At 37.2% G+C, this 21,324-nt stretch overlaps 1 long non-coding RNA gene across 1 annotated transcript in view; it reads right to left on the bottom strand.

Annotated features, from left to right (window-relative positions):
• Window positions 1–10,458: 10,458 nt before the first annotated feature.
• The window catches only part of LOC119467963, a 91,815-nt gene continuing 80,949 nt past the window's right edge, over window positions 10,459–21,324 (bottom strand). The window contains exon 3 of the long non-coding RNA XR_005196599.1: window positions 10,459–12,592. This is a non-coding gene — a long non-coding RNA (uncharacterized LOC119467963). The remainder of the gene's footprint in view (window positions 12,593–21,324) is intronic.

The raw sequence follows: 21,324 nt of genomic DNA, 5'->3' as shown, positions 1-21,324 counted from the left end.
TCTTGTGCTCAGTGGCCTGGAGCCATTCACAGCACCATCAGGAAGTGAAGGCAGGGAGCAGCGCAAGGCCCAGTTGTGTCTGTTTACCAAGTTCTGTAGACCTCACCAACTATCGGTAGTCTTTTTATGGAAACGAGATAAACAACATGCGTCACTGTGGCGGTTTCACTTTATCAGAGAAGTGGAAGAAAGACTTCTATGAACTGCAGATATCACACAAGTGTGTGGACCTTTCCAAGTGATGATAGCACAAAATGAGAAAGAAACTGAAATGTTTTCTGCCAATGAATGATTTTTGTTTTTATCCAAGTCAGACAGAAAAATATTTCTAAACATATAGATGTTTACCAGCTGTCCCCAGAGGCATCCATGTGGCTATGACACCCTTTCATCAGCCTTTAGGTTTGGAGTTTTCCACACCAGAGAGACTGAACATCTGCGTTTTAACCCTAGCTCCGAGACACTTCCAGGAATTCCAGTCCTCCAAGATTTCAAATGTCTTTATTCCTGTTCTACACTGCAGTTTTGTGCTGAAAGTATCTAAAGGAGGAAGAATGAGGGAAGAGGACATCTGCCTTCTGTTTAATCCATTTTCTCACCTTTGCTTATCAACATTTGCTGACTGATGAGTTGATGTCTTAGTTTTACCTCCATCTTGCACTCACTGTGTTTCAGTGGATCCTTACCTTCCCTCATCTCTTCTTTGTGACCTCAAGTTATTTATCAGGATCTTTTTTTGAGGGGCTTGGGGTATGTAGCACATAATTTGGAACCAGCCAGGGCCCATTTATCTGTTCAGTTAGACTTATCTGACTATTATATTTAGTTTATAAGGCATTGTCTGGCTCATAAAGTTTGTAGAAGTCCATCCTTCTCCCTCTTTCTCCTCCTGTTTCACCCTGCTCACTTCCTATACTGGTGCATTTGTTTGTTTGCACTACCAAGGAAGACCCCTGTGATTTCTCCCAACTTCTCCAATTTCTCCAGACTCTGACAAGGTTAAATTGTTGGCCCTAGAACATTTTTTAAGAGGCACCAAGATTGCTGTCCCAGTGCCTAATTAAAGTTAGAGAACGCCAGGCGCAGTGGCTCATGCCTGTAATCCCAGTACTTTGGGAGGGCAAGGTGGGAGGATCACCTGAGGTCAGGAGCTCAAGACCAGCCTGACCAACATGGTGAAATCCCATCTCTACTAAAAATACAAAAAATGAGCCGGGTGTGGTGGTGCACACCTGTAATCCCAGCTACTTAGGAGGCTGGGAGAGGAAAATCGCTTGAACCTGGGAGGAGGAGGTTGCAGTGAGCCGAGATCGTGCCACTGCACTCCAGCCTGGGTGGCCTAAGACCTAACACCATAAAAACCCTAGAAGAAAACCTAGGCAAAACCATTCAGAACATAAGTATAGGCAAGGACATCATGACTAAAGCACCAAAAGCAATGGCAACAAAAGCCAAAATGGACAAATGGGATCTAATTAAACTAAAGAGCTTCTGCACAGCAAAAGAAACTATCATTAGAGTGAACTGGCAATAAACAGAATGGGAAAAAAGTTTCTACAATCTACCCATCTGACAAAGGGCCAATATCCAGAATCTACAAAGAAGTTACACAAATTTACAAGAAAAAAAAGCCATCAAAAAGTGGATAAAGGATATGAACACTTTTCAAAAGAAGACATTTATGCAGCAAACAAACATATGAAAAGAAGCTCATCATCACTGGTCATTAGAGAAATGCAAATCAAAACCACATTGAGATACCATCTTATGCCAGTTAGAATGGCGATTGTTAAGAAATCAGGAGGCAACAGATGCTGGAGAGGATGTGGAGAAATAGGAATGTTTTTACACTGTTGGTGGAGTGTAAATTAGTTCAACCATTGTGGAAGACAGTGTGGCAATTCCTCAAGGATCTAGAAATAGAAATATCATTTGACCCAGCAATCTCACTACTGGGTATATACCCAAAGGATTATAAATCATTCTATTATAAAGACACATGCACACGTATGTTCACTGCAAACTAAATGTCCATCAATGATAGACTGGATAAAGAAAATGTGGCACATATACACCATGGAATACTATACAGCCATAAAAAAGAATGAGTTCATGTCCTTTGCAGGGACATGGATAAAGCTGGAAACCATCATTCTCACAAACTGACACAGGAACAGAAAACCAAACACTGGCATATTCTCACTCATAAGTGGGTGTTGAACAATGAGGACACATAGACACAGGGAGGGGAATATCACATACTGGGGCCTCTTCGGGAGTAAGGGGCTAGGAAGGGGTAGCAGAGGTGGGGGGAATAGAAGAGGGATAACATTAGGAGAAATGCCTAATGTAGATGACAGGGTGATGGATGCAGCAAACCACTATGGCACGTGTATGCCTATGTAACAAACCTGCACATTCTGCACACGTACCCCAGAACTCAAAGTATGATAATTATAATAAAAATAAGTTTGGAGAAAACCCAACAGCAGGACCACAGTGTCATCTTGGGAAGGGAGGAAATCAGATCAGTTTGTCTAAGAGATATCTGCACTCACATGTTCACTGCAGCATTATTCACAATAGCAAAATATGAAATCAACCTAAATGCCCATCAACAGTTGAATGGATATGTGGCTTGTACACACAATGAAATACTATTCAGCCTTTAAAAAGAGGGAAGTCCTGTCATGTGCAACAACACGGATGAACCTGAAGGACATGATGCCAAGTGAAATAAGAAGTACAGAAAGGCATATAACCACACAATTTCATTTATATGTGCAATCTAAGAAAGTAAAATTCATAGAAGCAAAGAGTGGAAGATTGGTTACCAGCAGCAACTTGGAGAAGGGTGGAGAGGTGGAGTTGGCTTGGGGACATGTTGTTCAGGGATATAAAATTTTAAGTAGAAGGAATAAATTCAGGAAATTTATTGTACATTGTGAACGTTAAAGTTAATAATGTACTGGAAACTTGGAAATCTGTAAGGGAATAGATTTTAAATGTCCGCATCACAAAAAAAAGTTCGTGCAATAATGATTATATTAGTTTGATTTAGTCATTCCACAATGTGTGTATATACGTATATATACGTGTGTGTGTATATATATATATGTGTATATATATATATATATATATATATATATCATGCTGTACATTATAAATATATACAATTTTTATTTGTTAAAAACATTTAAATTTAAATTTCAACAAATGGAAAGGGAAATGGGTTTGGAGTCACTCAGAACTGGATCAGATTCCTGGCTGCATAATTTACATGGGCAAATCCTTTAAACTTGATGAATGTCCATTTTCTCATCTTTAAAATGTACCTAAAATGTACCTAATAATATCACAAGAAATTTCTGGAAATATGAAATAAACTAATGTATGTGAAATGATTGGTAGGTTATTGATTTTCAGTAACAGGGTCAATTTCCATCTCTCTACCCCTCAGTTTCATTCCTTCTGCTCTCTCTTCTGCCCAGAGCTCTTTCATTGTGTATCTGATACACAGACAAAATGCAATAAATAGCTATTGACTGGGTGAACTTGTGTATAGATGCTGGTAAGTAGACTATGTTTGCAAATGTGTAGAGTAATGTTTCCCTTTTGGCCAACCCAAATTCTTGCTTTGCATAGGGATTTCCTTAGCTCTCCAGAATTCCCAGAGAGATACCAAGAGGGATATAGGTGACATGGATATTATTGTTTTTTATGTGCATCAATGTGTATAACTCTGCATGTCAAGTAGATATTTATACTGGGTAGATTTATATAAATTTTCTATTTCTAGGAAAGAGTTTCCCACATTCTACTTTTCTGGATTATGAGGAAATCCTTGAAGAGTGTGAGGTCTGCCAACTTCTCCATCTAATTTCCTGCCATCTCTTTTCCCTTCCAGCATTCCCATGCCTTCTGTATTATGGGTTAAATAATTCAAAAGTGCTGCTACCTCATCAGTGCCTTTGCACATGTGATTCCCTCTATTAGACTCATCCTTTCCTTAATCCACCATGTATTAACTTGTCCTTTAGCTCAACCATTACTTCTGAGAAGACTCTCCTAACATTGCCTCCTCTTTTCTCATAGTTCTCTAGACTTTTCTACTCACTACATTTGCCATTTTATTATTAGTTTAGTTTCTGTCTATTTCCTCCCCTAGATTTTCAGCCTCATGAGAACTGGCTCAACAACTTTATCTTGTTTTCTTCTGTGTTTCTATAATACTCCAGTTCCTGGCACACAGTAGGTGCTTACAAAGTATTTATTGAAGGAATGAATGAAGAAGTGAAAGCACTTCACAAACTCACATTTGCTTTTCTTCAAGTTGTGCTCCTTTAAGTAGAAAATGGTTGGGTGTCTTTCCTACCAGATCATTTTATATAATTTGGCAAACCTGAAAATGATTTTATGTCCATCTGAGTCTCCAGCACTTAACTCAATATTGTTTTTAAAAAATTCTCATATAAAATACAACTAAATTTTCAGTGGGCATATAGAGGAAATACAGGAAGAAATATCTTTTTAAAACAGGCTAGCTTCATTGTCCATTCACATTAATGTACAACAGAAGCAATTCTATGTATTGTTTCCAAATCCATTATTATATCCATGATTTTTTAATGAGGATGCAACCACATACCTCTGCTTTCGGCTTAGAATCTTTGCGATGTTATAGATACAGATGCACACCTTCAGTATATACAGCATGATTCATAAAGTGTATGATTCATGGGAATTTTAACAAATATAGTAAGAAGTAACTAGAGTACAGTTGCTTGACTGGCATTGCTAAGTTACTGTCTAGAAATCCTCCTGTTTATCTTGGGCTTCTGGTATTTTCAATTCTACTCAATGAGGGTTGGAGCTACACCTATGTGTCTAGTTCTGTAGTGTATTAAAAGTCTAGCCAAAAAGAGGTGGCTATTCATTATAACCAGAAGCTAAGTGTTTAAAAAACACACCAAGTGAGAGAAATAGACCAAATTTTCAGGAAGGACAGTGTCAGCAAGCTTTGTCTGACTTATTTTTATTTCTTTTTTTTACTATTTAACTACATGTAAGTATTCATGAGACTCATCTTGACAATATAAAATGTGCTAATCATGATATTAACATTTGTATCTATTAGACACATACATTCTGACCCCTAAATGTCTTTTACCACAGGTGGGAGAAAATTGGGTGAGTAATATGGTTTTCAATTGTTCAAGTTTGCTATTCATGGATATCTAAAAATGGAATAATGGCAACATGGATTTCCTAGAAATGCAAGAAAGATCATCCACAGACTGTCATAAAGCATGAACCATGAGTGATATACATGGGACAGAAGAAATAGTTATGAACTTTTTTCTCCCTTTAGGCCTAACAGAGCTGCAGAAGAGAAAGCAAAAAAGAAAATACAAGAAAAAATAAAAGAGACAGAGAGAGAGAAGGAAGGAGGAAGGAATGAAAGAAGGAGGGGAGGAAGGAAGGAGAGAGAAAAGAAAGAAGGAAAGAAAGAGAAGAGAGAAGAAAGAGAAAAGGAAGGAAGGAAAAGAAAAGAAACTCAATACATGAGAAGGGTCATAGATTCATTGAGGTAGGCAGGATATCACTATGTATATTTTAAACAGGTAATAAATAGCAGAGATATTGCCAAGGGCAGGTGGAAAGAGTATTAACCCATAGAAAACTAGACAAAGTGCAATACTCTAGGATTAGACCTCAAAATTAAATCCTTCCAATAATGTTGAGCAAGTGTTTTAATATGTGTATAACCAGAGACCTGCTAGAACAGAAGTTGTAATGACTCCTGGAGGAGTGCAGGGAAGCTTCAGAGAGGAAATAACTCTTGAGCAGGCTTTCACAGCAGTTGGATATTTCCTCCACCAAAATCTCCATAAGGCACTGAAGTAATGCATTGCATTGCTGAACAGAAAATTTATGAAGGGAAATAAAATACGTCTGAGAATGGACAGCCACTTGAATTACCTGTAAAGTTCACACAACTCCAAGGTAACAGTAACAACCACAATTACTACTATTGCTATTACTGACATTTATTCTCAATACTTTATCTTAAATTATAATTTGTTAAATACTAAGAATCGACAGCACTTTAAGTTACAGAACAGAATCCATAAATGGAAGGAAGCAGTATCTCTCACTGATAAAAAATGAATGAGGACACATATTGAACAATGAGATACAGTTTAATAATATGTCTATGTGAACCTGCATAATACAGAAAAAAATCTTGCTCTTTAAATCCATTGAACAATAACAGAGAAATTGGTGTCAGAAAACTTAGATATGAGTATTCATTTATATTGAATAAAACAAAGATCAAAAGAGCTGGAATAATCTTAATTAGATATTTATTCCAGTCAATGTCTGTATCTAGTGTGCATTATTTTAAACAGTTGTCTTTACTTTCAAAATCCTTCAGCTAGAATGCCTATCCCACCATCACCTCCACTGCAGACTTCAAGACCAAAGTCTCCAGTTATTATGTTGATCAAGGAGGCAAGTTCAAACAAACATAATCAACTGAGTTATGGTAAAAATGATAGTTGGTTAAATAGTTAACTGGTTAAATAGTTTACTGGCTCAACTTAAGCACAAAGAAAGTCTAGTTTTGCCAGAATATCACAAAAGAATCTTCGTGAAGGGTATTGGGGCTGAGTCTACAAAAATTTAGCCACATTAGATTGTAAAGGAAACAAAAATTTAAAACAAAAAACTGTGTGTTTGATCAGTCATTGCTTGCCAGTATATCCTCCAGCCAGTAGAACCCCAGAAGCATTTTCCTCTGCTGATCCCACACCATCTTCTCAAATCACTCTTCTTAAGTGGCCCCAGTGAAAGTCAGTTCCACTAGGTGTGTGCTGACTCAGTCAGGACAGCCAAGAGTGATTGAGAGCTCACCTGAATGCAGGAGCCATGAGCCAGTCAGTTCATCTCTGAAGTGAGAGAAAGAACAGCTCACATCTCCGCTAATTAGATACTAGCAAACTAAATGAGTAGATTCATAGGAGTAGGCTATCATTTTACCGCCTGAATGAGAAAAGGAGAGGTGGCACAGATATGATTCTTCAGCAAATTGGCTACAGCTGCCAAATTGCACATTCAGACAGCCCAAGACAGCAACTATTTAACAGATTATCTGTGCTGGGCCTAAAATTTTCCTAAGACATGTTTTTATATATCTTATCATCAGGTGGGTCAAGGTATAGACTAGAAGTATAGATGAGACACTGGCTTAACTTTCTAAGTGAATTAAGTTAGTGAAAGTGCACAAAAAGATATATTCATTTAACACTCATGACTGATTTATTTTGCCTCAGTGCATTTATCTACAAAATGAGACAGACCAATATCTGTTTAAAGGCATCTCCTAGTATTGAGTTGAAAGTAATACAAATAAGAAATGCATTTTAAAAGTTAAAAATGCAAGTGTAATTTTTATAGTGAATGATTTTTCTCTTTAAGCTACCGATTTTTTTGTATTTTGTTTCTACCTTTGTAGCATGAGAATAGAAATGCATTTTAAAGGTTAAAAATACAAGTATAATTTTTATAGTTGAAGATTTTTCTCTTTAAGCTACTGATTTTTTTAAAGTCTTATTTTCTTTGTATTTTGTTTCTACCTTTGTAGCATGAGAATACTTTTTTTTTTTTTTTTTTTTTTTTTTTGAGGTGGAATCTCACTCTGTCGCCCAGGCTGGAGTGCAGTGACGCAATCTTGGCTCGCTGCAACCTCCGCCACCCAGGTTCAAGCAATTCTTGTGCCTCAGCCTCCCAAGTAGCTGGGATTACAGGTGCCCACCATCATGCTTGACTAATTTTTGTATTTTTAGTAGGGACAGAGTTTCACCATGTTGGCCAGGCTGGTCTCGAACTCCTGACCTCAGGTGATCTTCCCACCTCGGCCTCCCAAAGTGCTGGGATTACAGGTGTGAGCCACTGTGTTCAGGTAAGAATACTTAATACTTAGAAATACAAAGGAAAATTGTTCACATCTAACAGTAATAACATAATTAGATATTAATCTGTCAGAGTGCTTAACTCTGCTAGGTCAGCACGATTCTAAATAACAACCTGAAGGAGAACATGTCATTAATGAACAAACTTCCAAAAAGTAAATTGTACTTAAAAATTTCTTGAGAGTAGACCTCATGTTAAACATTTACCACAATATAATAAAAGAAAAATAATTTAAGTAAATAATTTGTATTTTCTTAGGTTTACTATTTGTAAATGTCTTTGTGGACTTCAGGGAAAGGGTGCTGCATATGAAATTATTATTTTACAAATCACATGTTGATTTTAGGCTCTACTAAAGAATATGATTAGAGTTTGGCTCACAGACTGTTGACAGAAAAATTGTTTGCAAATTGTACTTGGTGACTTTCACTGAATGAAAAGTTTATGAAGGTAGAAAGATTAATGTTCTTTTGTCTTTTATATTATATTCCTTCCCATTCTGTCCTTGTATATGTGCATTGTGGGAGGATAGGGAGATGACAGGAAAGATTTATTAAAGGAGGACTGTTTATTTTCTGGCCAATTCCTCATCTAAATCTAAATTCCTAAGAAAAAAAGACAAGTCTTCCATAGAACTCCTACTTGGCAGACATCAATTTCTGCTGTCATTTCCAGAAAAGCACAATGATTTAGTGTGATACTCTAACATCAGACTTTTGGGTTGAGATTTCTGCTCTGTCATGCACTAGCATGACATGGAGGGCAAATTATTCAGCTGTTTTATCTCTACATTCTCATGTGTAGAATTAGAATGGGAATAATACACCGTTATTAAGATTCAATAAGTTAATACACATAAAGTGCCCAGAACATAGTAAATGCTCAATAAGTTTTACTTACTACTTCCAAATATGTTACACATTTTAAAAAACATTTTTTATAAAAATTAATCTGCTCTGCTGTTAGAAAATAAGAGATACTTAAGGTGAAATGAAAGAAAGAAAAGTAAAGAAAGAAAATTCTATTAGTTTACTAGTCGTGGAAAAAATGCTATTTTATATCTTACTTAGAATTGAAATGGAAGACCTCAAGAAGAGAAGACTCAGTCAAGCCAGAAGAAAAAATTGCCCATGAAACTTGAACTATTGCTAGCAGAGGTCACCATGTGAAAGCAGGAGCCTGCAAGCATTGTTGAACAATCTTTTTGGAGGACAGCCCAGGGACACGGGTCAAAACCATGTAACCTTCATTCTCTACCACTCAGTGAACTCTTCTTGGGAATAGAAGAGCTAAAAAATTAGTCAAAAGGGGAATAAACTCTACTATGTTTATAAAAATGACTATTTCAATATTATGTATAATCTTGAAAAACTACGAAATGACCTATCTCATAGGGAAATGTCTAGTTGATGAAATATTGTATCATTATTAAAAGTCTACATATAAAAATTAGCAACATGGAAAACAAAGGACTGGAAAGTGTATAGAGCTTATTACTGCATCTTTATGGAAACACATTCATAAATATTTAATGAAATTATATGATAAAAAGCAGTAAGGAAGCTGAGAAAAAAATATTTGGGTTTTGTGAGTATAACTTCTTTGTACTATTCTACATTGATACTGAAAAATACAAAATTGAAACATAAGCACATATCTAAAGTATAATGCTAAAATCAGTCAAGTAACTCATGTTGTAACAAACCAATAGCTTAAATAACTGTTCAATTTCATCAATTAGTAGAGGATTTATTTTAGCTTTCTGCTGGTATTGATACTGTTACTAAAGCAGTGTTCACTTTACATGTGTAACAGGAAACCTATATGTCATGACTTAGCAAGTTTGAAGTGAAGAAACATCTTATTCATTTTTTTTCCATTTAAAAATAAATTTAAAATAGTTCATCATTCAAGTTAATTGTGATTAAAAAAAATAGGTGGCACAGTGAAAACCAACATTTATCAAAAACATATTAGATGATTTGTAGTGTTTTTAGAAGTATATGATTTCTCCTTTCAAACACTGCAAGAAAATCATGATTGATAATACCAGAGTAAATTTTTTAAAATGCCATTGTGGTCAGGCACCATGTTTCCCTTGAGGACTTTCATGAACCACAAATATAGACTGAAAGAATGTGTGTCAAGGAAGTAGAGCATGAGTTCCCTTACTGCTGACTTCAGCTCAGAAACATGACCCCACAAAGCCCACTGGAGATGAACAAGTTGCACCCAAGGATTGGACCCGCCACCCACGGTGGAAACCAGTGAAAGACCACAGGAGACCAGGTGACTCCTCCTACCCCCAGGATCAAGAAGATGCCAAGGACAGACACCACCTTGGGAAGAAGTAAGAATTGAAAGGAAGAAACCATTATAATAAGGACTTGAATTTGGAATTTCTGGAATATTTACCTCAGAGAGAAATCTCATATCAAAATGGACCATTTAAATCAGAGGAGGCAAAGAAACCATTGGCTAACATTATTTTTCTTTTTCCTTGCTACCCAGAGGGGTAAGGTAGAGATGGGGAGAAGAGAGCTTGAGTTTAAGGAACATTATATAGAACGTAGAAAAAGAAGATAACTTTATGTAAGCAGTATATGAATACCTTTCTATATTTTGGGCTCTCTGAAAAAAGAAATCACATTTTATTCTTCTACTTATCCCACTTTAAAAATTAGTTATGCAAGAAATGGCACTGAATAAATAAATCACAAGACTTGAAGGGATGAGACAGGTTTTCTAATTCATCATCTTTATTTCAGGTAGATCTACAGAATTCAGCACAGAAACCTTTTTTTCTGAGGAGCTGGAGTATTTATTGTGGGTTTGTTCTTGGCCTGTGCAGTAAGCAGGCAGAACAGTCACTCTCCACCAGCCCTACCTTTCCTTTCCTGTCCTTTCTTCCTTTCATTACAACGTTCAGACTATTTTTCTTTACTTGCTGATTGTTAATAACTTTCTGCCCTTCCTTTCCCCACCCCTCATATCAGCTTACTTTTCAAACTAAGAAAACACCAGTCTTGTTGAACCATCTATAACAAACACTAGAGCAGAATAACAAACGGATTTTTTAATCAAGGAAAAACTTGAGAAGAGGTTAAATTATTACTGTCTTGATTAGGTGGGTTGTTCAAAAGAACTTTATTTTTTTCTCCAATGAGAAATTCCTTCAGATAACCTGTTGAGTATTTGAGACCTCTGAGTCCTCTTGAGGCACTAACACACTCAATTATTTATACTGATCAAATTATAAAACACACCATACATGCAATTTATTAGCTTGACTAAGTTTTGTTTTGCTTTTGTTTTTCTTTGGTTTTATTTTCTGTGTTCCTGTTTCTTTTTCTTTCTTTTTTTTTTTTTAAGAAACCTGCTCTAGTTATATCTACTTTAGGGACATTTATTTGGAATAAAATTAAAGTGACTCGTAATTATAGTTTAATGCCTCAAAATAGAAAAATGTGCCAAATTGCTTAACCGAATACGTATTTGGTTGGGATTCCAGAATTACTCCTGAGTCAAGGCCCTGGAAAGTCTAAACCACTGCTTATCTTTAATTTATAGTTCTCTGCCAATGGCAGCACAGAACTGATTGTTCATAAGGTTAAAATTTTGGCTTAGGAAAGTTGTGCGTCGCAGAATAGGCATTAAGAAAAACTTCTATTGCATTCTTTTTCTTAGTTATGGCATCTGTTTCCCTCAGTTTAAGACTCCCTCATGGAGGTATATCCAATCCTGATTAACAGAGCTGTGCATAAAATGGTCTGACATAAAGGCAGTGTTCGATGAGCTCTTCCGGAGATTCCTGAGATCTTTCATTTCCGTCTTTCTGATTTTTTGGCCTCATCAAATGTTGTTGGTGGTGTCTCACTGGAAATGATCTGCTACACTTCAGCATTTCAACATGCACAGTTTAAAAAAAATGCATGTATCTCCAAGTTTACAGTAAGAGTAAGATGGAGAACTGTACTTTCTCCAGTGTCTGCAAACTTTCAAGCCTTTGGCATTGTAAGTCGAGATTCTTACAAAATGGAGTTTTCCCTGACGTGTCTGGATATGCATGTACCTGAACCAACTGAACTCAGTCTTTCAGGGAAGCAGAAGATGACCAAGGTAACTATGCAGGCAGTGAGGGCCCTGTGGCTTCATTCCTAAAGTTCAGCACAGTACTCCTCCAGCTGTGCAGCTTGGTTGATGTGTCAAGCAGGATCCTGGCAAGAAATAGATGGCACACTCAAACTGGGTGCTTTGAAGAGAGATGGTAGGGGGATAATTTATTAAGGTGAAGGTAAAGGAAGGAAGCTACAAGTACTTAGAGGCTAGTGAAAGCACGATTAGGAGGAGGGATTGGTGGTACCCTAGGCCAGAAGGGGCAAAATGAGGAAATAGTTACCAGAACCTACAGACAAATAACAGACATAGAAAGAGGAATGTGGAGACAGCTGTTGGCAAGAGCCTGGCTTCCAGTGGGCATGTAGCTGGCCTAAAGTAGTTGGACACAGCCAACCCAGAATGAACTTGTCCTTGATCTCCAAAACTGGGATCACAGAATAAGGGAGGCTGTTGATGCAGGTCAGACTCTTGAGAAATAGCAGGGTGAATTCTGGATCTGAAAGTGCAAATAGAAGTGATACAAAAACCAGTGAGAATGATCCCTGAACTCCAAGGTAATGGCTGCTGCTAATTCATAGGTACCTCTTTGTGAACTAAAAAATAAAATGTCCTTTTTGAGTGGCACAGACCCATTAGTGCACAGGATTTTGTTCTACTGAACTCTGATTAATCTGAGCCAATTGAAATAATTCTATTCCCCTTGCCAGAGTTAGATTTGGTGGTGGGTGCAGACCCTAGTCCAAACCAATTGGCACCCTGACTATCCCCTGGTAAAAGCCAGTGATTCAAGGGCAGGAATGTGTCTGACATTAGCCTGATGGGAGTGAAGTTCAGAACATTTGATCTATGATTGTTCAAGAAGTTCTTTCTTACTTCGCCAAATGAATGAGGGAGCCTGTGATCCTGAGAGATTCTGGCATTTACTATAACAGATACCAGACTAAGAATGAGCCCAGTGTATAAAGGGCAACAAAATGAAGAAATCATCTACAGCTCTTTTTATACAGACACATATACTTTTTGTATTCTGAGACTTTGCTGAAGTTGCTTATCAGCTTAAGGAGATTTTTGGCTTAGACGATGGGGTTTTCTAAATATACAGTCAGGTCATCTGCAAACAGAGACAATTTGACTTCCTCTCTTCCTATTTGAATATCCTTTATTTCTTTCTCTTGCCTGATTGCCCTGGCAAATTTCCAGTATTATGCTGAATGGTAGTGGTGAAAGGGGGCATCCTTGTCTTCTGCTGGTTTTCAAAGGGAATGCTTCCAGCTTTTGCCCATTCAGTACGATATTGGCTGTGGGTTTTTCATAAATAGCTCTTATTATTTTGAGCTATGTTCCATCAGTACTTAGTTTATTGAGAGTTTTTAGTATGAAGGGGTGTTGAATTTTATTAAAGGCCTTTTCTGCATCTATTCAGATAATCATGTGGGTTTTGTCACTGGTTCTGTTTATGTGATGGATTATGTTTATTGATTTGCATATGTTGAACCAGCCTTGCATCCCAGGGATAAAGCTGACTTGATTGTGGTGGATAAGCTTTTTGATGTGCTGCTGGATTCGGTTTGCCAGTATTTTATTGAGGATTTTTGCTTTGATGTTCATCAGTGATATTGGCCTGAAATTTTTTGTTGTTGTGTCTCTGCCAGGTTTTGGTATCACAATGATGCTGCCCTCATAAAATGAGTTAGGGAGGAGTCCCTCTTTTTCCATTGTTTGAAATAGTTTAAGATGGAATGGTATCAGCTCCTTTTTGTACCTTCCACAGCTCTTATATCATGAGTATCCAAGTTAAATTATGCCTGAAGTCTGCCCTGTCTCTATATTTTTTAATCACATTAGTCAGTACATTTCCTTTAGTTTCTAAGTCAGCCAGAGTTGAATTTTCTGTTGCTTGCAAACAGGGATTTGTAGTTCTTATTGACCTTTCTATTGTGGACAACTTAAAGCTTTTTTAGCTTCTTCATTATTCGAACCATATAGGACCAGGAAAACTTTTTAAAATTGATTCAACCCAAACTACATTTTTAACTCAAACCAGATTGATTTCAATCATTTCTGTGTATCTATCCTTATTAATGTTCACTTAGAAGTACCTGCAAAATTATTTAACACATTTCAGGTCATGGTTTCTGACACTTCCTTTAGCTTAATTGCAATAAAAGTATATTATATCATCTACTCAAACAATTGTATTTGCATTTGTCAAAAATGTTCCCTCTGAGTGGACATCTGCCCAAGATATCCCTTTCATATCCACAGTTTGATTTTCTTTTGGTAATTTCTTTTGTAAATTGGAAGTTTATTTTGCATTTAACTTCCTTGCTCGCAAATATGAAGGTCTAACTTAACATTAGAGAAATTGCTGTAAGAAGAAATTAAGAAATGCAAACTAAAGATTACCAACTCAGGAATTTGGTTAGATTTAACTATCAGGAGCTAGAGTTCAAAAGTAGAGTAAAATGTGGCTGCCCTAATCTCTGTAGGGATCAGAGCTTGTCTGAGTTCTTCTTTGTATATTTAGTTTATTTCTAGCTGACAAATAGAGATTTTTATATATTTAAGGTGTGCAACATAAAACAGTCTTTTAACCAGCTTCACAATAGGAAGCTAATCTTGACCTCTTGAAAAATCTGCATTTGCACTACCCCTAAGAAGTTGATGGTCACTCTCCTGATTGGGAAGGGAATGCCACATAATAATGCCTCAATAGACTTTCGTATGGTTTCTTGCTTCAAAGAATTTTGTTCGGACCCCTCAACAAGAAAGATAAAGTCCTCAGTGTCTTGTTTGGTTTCCAAACTGGTTTCCTCCCTTTTTCTTCTAGCATCTCCACTACACAATTCTGTTTTCTAGCTGTGTCTTTGCTCCATCTCTCCATCTGAAACGTCTTCTCAGGCTCCCCTCCACAAGCTTCCCAGGCTTACCTGGCCAACTCCTACTCTTGTGTGGCTCAGTTGGCACCTTCTCCAGGGCTTCTCTTTTCACACTCTGGCAGCTGTGCCTCCTTTGTGGTCTTGTGTTAGTTCTGTCCCTGCAATGCTATTCTCAGCGTTTCTTAACATGTGGACTCACCCACTAGACTGAGCTCCATAAACAGGGGCAATGTCTTACTTCTCTTTTTACATCCACTGACCATGAAAAGGGAGTCCTATACTTAATTCCACATACAAATGAATATTTTTATCTCTTTATCCAGGTAGGAACTCCCTCAAAAAATTAGATTTCATAAAACAAAACATATAGTTGAGTCAGTTGAGAAAACAATTAGTTTGCATTCAAGTTAGACATTGAATTGAAACTCCTTTTGATCTGTGAGTAGAGAAGATAAATTTAAATTCAAATAAAATTTTAAGTTAATAAAACTGTAAGTGATATTTTGTTTTTCCAGATATCATCCTAAGTATTTTTCCAATAGCTTTCTAATCAGCTTCCAAATACTTCTGCAACTGACGTGTTGATACCTTCAAAAACACAGCAACAAAGACAAAAACAAAAACAACTATTGCAGAGCATTCTTTGCAAATCTGTCATCCATATTGCATAATACGTATAGAGTTTCAGTTTTACAATATAAAAACAATTCTGGAGATGAATGGCAGTGACGCTAGTACAACATTATGAATGTATTTTATTCCATTGAACTGTACACTTAAAAGTGATTAAGATGGTAAATTTTATGATATATGTACTTACCACCAAAAACTGAGGAAAAATGTGTCAAACAAAAATTGCGGGTGAAAAAACATTGATTCTAAATTTCTGAGGGGCTTTATTCCACCTGCTTGGCTCTCATTTATAGCACCCAGATATTTCAAGGGAAATTCGAAAGTAGAATTAAAAGGCAGTCTGAACCGGGCGCAGTGGCTCACGCCGATAATCCCAGCACATTGGGAGGCCGAGGCAGGTGGATCACAAGGTCAAGAGATCGAGAACATCCTGGTCAACATGGTGAAACCCCATCTCTACTAAAAATACAAAAATTAGCTGGGCATGGTGGCGCATGCCTGTAGTCCCAGCTACTCGGGAGGCTGAGGCAAGAGAACTGCTTGAACCCAGGAGGCGGAGGTTGCAGTGAGCCGAGATCACGCTATTGCACTCCAGCCTGGGTAACAAGAGTGAAACTCTGTCTCAAAAAAAAAGAAAAAAAAAAAAGGTAGTCTGGTTCTTCTTAGGATAGAGCCTTTCTAGTCGAAGTCTTCTAGGAAACTCTATCTTCCTTTTTGAAATCATGAAGTGATTTCAAAATGTACCTTACTTGTCCAAGGATTGTGAACCAGCAAGGAGGGAGACTTCTTATCACCACAGATGGTAAGGGATGGTGAAGCAGGGTGGCATGGGAGCAAGTGTCCACTGAGGGGCCGGGTAAGCCTATGACCACAGTAAGGGGTCAAGGCAATGCAGAGGACAGCCACAGCTGATCAGCTAGCCCAGAGAGATATGCCCAGACGGGCTACTGACTGTGCAAGCAGGGTGGGGCTCCCTTCCTGGACCATGAAGGGGACGTTTAACTGACCATAGAGGGCTATGAGTACCTTAAGAGCTCAGTATCTGACTGAGAGAAAGTAGTGTAACGGTATTATAGCTGTTACAGGGAACATTTTAGGAGTAAAGACAGTCAACTCTATTTTTAAAATAAATAATTGTATACTGGGGCAAAGAGAGGCAGCCCAGCTCTGCCCTGGCAGAGACCTGCCTGAGAGTCAATAGGAGAACACTGAAGGGACTATGGATGCAAAAGAATGCAGGGAATAGGAACTAGGACCGCCTGTGCTCACCATCAGTCACAGGATTCAGGGCAGAGATATTGAAGAGTAACCACCATCACATTACTCTCTGCCCACGTTCTTACCATATGGGTACTCAGGATCACTAAAGAAAGCCTGCATATAATTTGCCTAGAATGCCTCTTTGATCCTTTTCAGTTAATTATCCTTTTATTTCAAAAACTTCATATTAAAAGTATTATAAACTTAAGTGCTACCTCTGCCATATCTCAGTTTCTCTATATGTGTGGATACAATTCTAGGTCCTCTATTATATTTCATATTGTTATATTTATCTTTCTATTTGTTACCACCATTATTTTATGGCTGCAGCTCTAGAATAAGTCTTTTCTCTGGTAGAGCAAGTGTTCCCCGACCTTGTTCTCCTACACCAACTTCCTAGATCATCGGAAATGCATTTCTGTTTTTTTTGAGACGGAATCTTGCTGTTGTCACCCAGGCTGGAGTGCAGCAGCTCAAGCTGGGCTAACCGCAACCTCTGCCTCCAGGATTCCAGTATTCTCCTGCCTCAGCTTCCTGAGTAGCTGAGATTATAGGAGCCCACCACCACACCCAGCTAATTTTTGTATTTTTAGTAGAAACGGGGTTTTACCACGTTGGCCAGGCTAGTCTGACCTCAGGCGATCCTCCCACCTTGGCCTCCCAAAGTGCTGTTATTACAAGCATGAGCCACCACGCCTGCCTGAAATGCCTTTCTTTATGTACTTGAATTCTTACAAATCTTGATATCACTGCTGTTTTTCAGCCTCCAAAGCAGCTTCAGGCATAATCAACAGCAGCCCTGGAAGTTGCTTAAACATGAAAAGGAAGGAATGCGCGCTTTCCAGTAAAACAAGGAGAGATGAAGAGTGAGAGAGAGAAATGAGAAATGGAAGGAGAATTGGTATTGTTTGGATTTGTGTCTCCACCCGATCTCCTGCCAAATTGTAATCCCCAATATTGTATCCGGGGCCTGGTGAGAATGATTGGACGATGGGGATGGAATCTTCATGAATGGTTTGGCACCATCTTCTTGGTGATGTTCTTGTAATAGTGAGTGAGTTATCCTGAGATTTGTCTGTTTAAAAGTGTGTAGCACCTCCCCCATCTCTTTCTTCCTCCTGCTCCCACCACTTAAGACACCTGCTCTGGCTTTGCCTTCTACCATAAGTAAAAGCTCCCTGAGGCCTCCCCAGAAGCAGATGCTGCCATGCATCCTGTTCAGCCTGTGAAACCATGAGCCAATTAAACCTCTTTTTTTAAAAAATAAATTACCTAGTCTCTGGTGTTTCTTTGTAGCAATCCAAGAGTGGACTAATACAAAAAAATCTACATAAAATACATGCTGTTAATAAACATTTAAATGCAGTCAAAGCAGACAAATGAGAAGTAATTGCAAAAAATAAAAAGATATAAGAAGATATATGAATTGGATTGTGGTTCTCCAAACAGCTATGTTGAAGTCCTAATTCTCAGTATCTCACTCAGAAGGGTCTTATTTGGAAATACAGTCATGAAGATATAATCAGCTATCATACGGTAGTAGGGTGGCCTTTAATCCAATATAACTGGCGTCCTTATAAGGAAGGGGAAGATAGACACCTGAGGGAGAAGGCCATGTGGTGATGGAGGCAGAGACTAAAGTGCTGCAGCTTCAAGCCAAGGAGTGCCAAGGATTGTTGCAAACCACCAGAAGTGAAAAAGACGAAAAGAAGGATTCTCTCCTACAGATTCTATACAGAGACAGTATGTACCTGCTGACACCTTGATTTTGAACTTTTAGACTCCAGAACTGTGAGATAATAAATTTCCATATTTTTAAGCCACCCACTTTGTGGTACTTTGTTACACAGGCTTAAGAAACTAATACAGAAAAAAAGTCATACCAAACTCATAAACTGACACACCATTGATTTGCAAGATGCCCTGTTATTTTATGTACCTTGAAGAGATTTTAAAAGCTGCCAATTCAATTACGGCACATTGTCAGTTGTAAGATGCAAACTAATTTAAAGATGTTAAAAAACAGTATCTTAGAGTCTATAAAATATTGTAGCTGATTTCTATCAGCTCAGTTAGACAGTAACTTTTGGGTGAGAGTTAATTTGATGCTTCCTCTAGGATGTCAGGTATCTAGAAAGTAGTCCCCACTTAGTATCTAAACAGACTTCAACACAAACTAGACATTTCAGATAAGTAAGATATGTAAAATGATACCAAAGAGGCATAATCCATTTTAAGGTAAATATGGGATGTATCACGTGGTGTTAATCTTTACATCTGGGGAATATCAAGCCTGGGAAAAAATAGACATTGAATGAGCTGCTCCTTCCTCTTTTGTTATTTCTGTGTTATTTGTTACCACTATCACAATCACAGCTTTCATTTCACATCCTTTTAGAATCCCTGAATATCTAGGCTAGTGGTTCTCGACCTCACTGCACATCAGAATTAGCTTGAAAACATATTTTGAGAATTTATTCCTAAAATTCAGAATTTTGGTAACACACTCTATTGAAAAGATTATGGAAAAAGAGTTTCTCATACATTGCCAGTAGTAATAAAAAAAAAAATCAGACAATACTCATGGAGGACAGTTTGATAATATCTATCAAAATGCCTTTCCACCTAGAAATCCCACTTTTAGAAATTTGCTCCCAAGCAATACACTGCAATAAGTACAAAAAGAAAATAATTATAGGTAAAAGGTTTACTCACGGTGGCATTATTTTTCATAAAAAAATATTGGAAATTATCCATGTCAATCTACATGAGGCTAACTGAAAAAGTGCTACTATATCCACACAATGGAGTACGCTTTACACCAGAGCTATACCAAAAAAAAAAGAAAAAAAAAAGAAGAAGAAGAAGAAGACTTCTGAGACTGAATATGGAGAGAAAAAAAGCAAGATACCAAAGAATATGCTGCCATTTGTAAATATCTATCTTACAAAAATATATAATTGTTTATTTTATCAAAAGAAAATAGGAAGGATATACCAGAATTAAATATAAATGGTTCACTCTTTGGGGTCAGAGGAGAGAAAATTGGTGGTAACACAAATTAGAAGGGATATAAGGCTTCTTGGAGTACAAATTGTTAACAGTTTTGAGGGGTTTAGGATGTATAAATATTTTACATTTTCAAAATAAAATTGTATCAGCAAGGATGGAAAACAAACCCTAAAATTTAACTCAAACAGAAACAAGTGCACTCACCTGTAGATTAAAATAATAACAACCACACACACAAAAAAGAGAATGATTCAAATAACTCTTGAACACATTTTTCTTAATGTGCACCTTTAGTGACATATTTTCTCAGGATAAAAAGAACAACATGACTTAGTAAGTTTGTTGACTATTAAAACTATTTTGTGTATCATAATATAAAACAAATGAGCAAATACATTGGTGTTGTCAGGATTCAGAGTTCACACTGTGGAAGAAGCAGTGTATAAATATGGAATGGGAAAGGTAAGGAATAACCAGAGGTATTGGATGTGAAATGGAGTCATCAGCATGAAATCACGATTTCAAAAATGTATATATTTTCTGCCCCCTGAAGAGACCCAGAAACAATGTCACCTTGAGGCACTGAGCATACTACTATCAAGATCTTGGTTTCTAAATACTACTCACTACTCACTACTGAGAGCAGAAAATGTTTCCTGGAGAGATGGCTAATTCCAGATTACAGGCAAATAGTGTACAAGGTGAACCCTGAATATTCTGTATCACAAAGCTAAGGAAGTACCCAGAGAATGATAAATATGAATCAAAAGAACAAATCACAAGGATGGAAGGCCAAATTTGGGATAATTTGGAAATTTTAAAAACTGAACATAATGGATTGTAACACATTGAATTTTTTAAAATCCATGAGTCTGTAGTGACACTGGAGGAGGGAGTCTTTTATTTACACAAGAATGTCAGAAAATAAATGTAAAAGGAATAATAAAATTAGGAAATAACTATTTTGCAATCTCTAATGTGGGTCAGATAAAGGTCATCAGTACATGCCAACACTACTGGATGAAAGTGTATTGGAGAACACGATATTCACATAGTATCAAAATGTCATCCCATAGATTACTTATCATAAAGAAAAAGCATAACTTCAAAATGAAAAAAAAAAAAAAAACTCGGTGGACACAATCTTAACCATGTAACCAAACATCACACAAAACACACAGAGGCCGCTGATGTGAATGTACACAATAGTATCTGTGCAGGTTTTCTGCCAAAGATATTCACCTTGAATCTAGCCATGGAACACAATCAGACAGATTCAGAGAAACCATAAGACAAGCTTGAACTCTTCAAAAATGGCAAGTTAATCAAAGGCAAAATATACGTGGGAAACTGCTTGGAACTTAAGAAAGACAGTACAACTAATGTAAGGTGTGGGATCCTTGATTAGAGTCTAGATTTTTTAAATCAGCTAAAAAATACATTA

The sequence above is a fragment of the Cebus imitator genome, unplaced genomic scaffold, assembly GCF_001604975.1.
Source record: "Cebus imitator isolate Cc_AM_T3 unplaced genomic scaffold, Cebus_imitator-1.0 Scaffold357, whole genome shotgun sequence".
Lineage (NCBI taxonomy): Eukaryota > Metazoa > Chordata > Mammalia > Primates > Cebidae > Cebus > Cebus imitator.
The sequence above is the reverse complement of the archived record's forward strand: the minus strand, read 5'-3'. Positions and strand labels throughout refer to the sequence as shown.